This window comes from Coffea arabica, chromosome 11e (assembly GCF_036785885.1).
Source record: "Coffea arabica cultivar ET-39 chromosome 11e, Coffea Arabica ET-39 HiFi, whole genome shotgun sequence".
Classification (NCBI taxonomy): domain Eukaryota; kingdom Viridiplantae; phylum Streptophyta; class Magnoliopsida; order Gentianales; family Rubiaceae; genus Coffea; species Coffea arabica.
This window is the reverse complement of record NC_092331.1, coordinates 1,057,804-1,060,303: the sequence shown is the minus strand read 5'-3', so window position 1 is coordinate 1,060,303 and position 2,500 is coordinate 1,057,804.

Genomic DNA, 2,500 nt, shown 5'->3' with positions numbered 1-2,500 from the left:
GCATTTTTCTTGCCGTGGGTGTGGCGTCGTGCCCATGCCTTAGCCAACGCAAGGCAACGGCCGTCGTGTGGCCTAAGGTCAACCGCCTAGCCATGAGGGGCACCGTCGTGCGTTTTTCTTGCCGTCGGTGAGCCATCGTGCCGATGCCTTAACCAACGCAAGCCAACGGCCATCGTGCGGCCTAAGGCCAACCGCCTAGCCATGAGGGGCACCGTAGTGCATTTTCCTTGCCGTCGGTGTGGCCGTCGTGCCCACGCCTTGGCCAACGCAGGGCAACGGCCGTCGTGCGGCCTATTGCCCACCTCCTAGCCGTGAGGGGCACCGTCGTGCATTTTCCCAGCATGGCTACAGAGGTTTACCCGTGGCCTTGGGAGCAAAACCCCACGGCAGTTGTGCTTTTTTCTTGCCGTCGGTGAGGCCGTCGTGCCCATGCCTTAGCCAATGCAAGGCAACGGCCGTCGTCCGTCCTAAGGCCCACCGCCAAGCCGTGAGGGGCACCGTCGTGCATTTTTCTTGTCGTCGGTGTGGCCGTCGTGCCCACGCCTTAGCCAACGCCGGGCAACGGCCGTCATGCGGCCTAAGGCCGCCATGAGGGGCACCGTCGTGCGTTTTTCCAGCATGGCTACAGAGGTTTACCCGTTGCCTTGGGAACAAAACCCCACGGCAGTCGTGCGTTTTCCTTGCCATCGGTGAGGCCGTCGTGCCCATGCTTAAGCCAATGCAAGGCAACGGCCGTCGTGCGGCCTAAGGTCTACCGCCTAGCCATGAGGGGCACCGTCGTGTGTTTAACTTGCCGTCGGTGTGGCATCGTGCCCATGCCTTAGCCAACACAAGGCAACGGCCGTCGTGCGGCCCAAGGCCCACCGCCTAGCCACGAGGGGCACCGTCGTGTGTTTTTCTTGCCATCGGTGTGGAATCGTGGCCATGCCTTAGCCAACGCAAGGCAACGGCCGTCATGCGGCCTATGGCCGACCGCCTGGCCATGAGGGGCACCGTCGTGCGTTTTTCTTGCCGTCGGTGTGGCCGCCGTGCCCATGCCTTAGCCAACGCAGGGCAACGGCCGTCGTGCGGCCTAAGGCCCACCGCCTAGCCATGAGGGGCACCGTCGTGCGTTTTATTTGCCGTCGGTGTGGCATCGTGCCCATGCCTTAGCCAACGCTAGGCAACGGCCGTCGTGCGGCCTAAGGCCAAACGCCTAGCATCGTGCCCGTGCTTTAGCCAACGCAGGGCAATGGCCATCGTGCGGCCTAAGGGCAACCGCCTAGCCATGAGGGGCACCGTCGGCCGTTCTTCTTGCCGTCGGTGTGGCCATCGTGCCTATGCCTTAGCCAACGCAGGGCAACGGCCGTCGTGCGGCCTAAGGCCCACCGCTTAGCCATGAGGGGCACCGTCGTGCGTTTATCTTGCCGTCGGTGTGGCATTGTGCCCTTGCCTTAGCCAACGCAAGGCAACGGCCGTCGTGTGGCCTAAGGCCTACCGCCTAGCCATGAGGGGCACCGTCGGGCGTTTTTCTTGCCGTCGGTGTGGCATCATGCCCTTGCCTTAGCCAACGCAAGGCAATGGCCGTCGTGTGGCCTAAGGCCTACCACCTAGCCATGAGGGGCACTGTCGTGCGTTTTTCTTGCCGTTGCCTTAGCCAACGCAAGGCAACGGTCGTCGTGTGGCCTAAGGCGCACCGCTTAGCCATGAGGGGCACCGTCGTGCATTTTTCTTGCTGTGGATGTGGCGTCGTGCCCATGCCTTAGCCAACGCAAGCCAACGGCCGTCGTGCGGCCTAAGGCCTATCGCCTTGCCATGATGGGCACCGTCGTGCGTTTTTCACGTCGTCGGTGTAGTGTCGTGCCAATGCTCCGTCATGCGGCCTAAGGCTCACCGCCTAGCCTTGTTTTCGCTTATTTTTATCTTTTTAAGCATACATGTTGAGTCTCGTTAATGTCCACCGCCGTATGTCTTTGAAATTCATAAATTGCTTTTTTTTTTAATTAAACTATATTTTTGTATTTTTTATTATTTTTTATTATTTTTTTGTTTTTATTTTTGTTCAATTCAATCTTGGAAATTTTTTATTTTTTTTTATTTTTTTTGTTTTTATTTTTGTTCAATTCAATCTTGGAAAATTTTTATTATTTTTTATTGTTTTTATTGTTTTTATTTTTGTTCAATTCAATCTTGGAAATTTGTTTTATATTTGTTTCAAGCACCCATGTGTAGGTGTGTTAAATACACACTAAATTGCCATCTATTGGTGGCTATATTTGTGAGACGAAAAGGGTGTGGGTCTACTAACGGTTTGAGTTTTTTAGTTTCAAGACTATCAGGGAGAGTTGAGATGCTTGACCTGTCAAGGCCATAGGAAGGCCGTCGGTACTAGAAACACGTTAGACATCATCGTTGGGCATGTAAGGGCACTTAAATTCTTTCTTTGCCTCAAAATTTCAAGAGTCGGTCGGTTGAGCGGGCGTCGTGCACGGCGGTCGTTCGTTTACGTCATTTTTGTGTG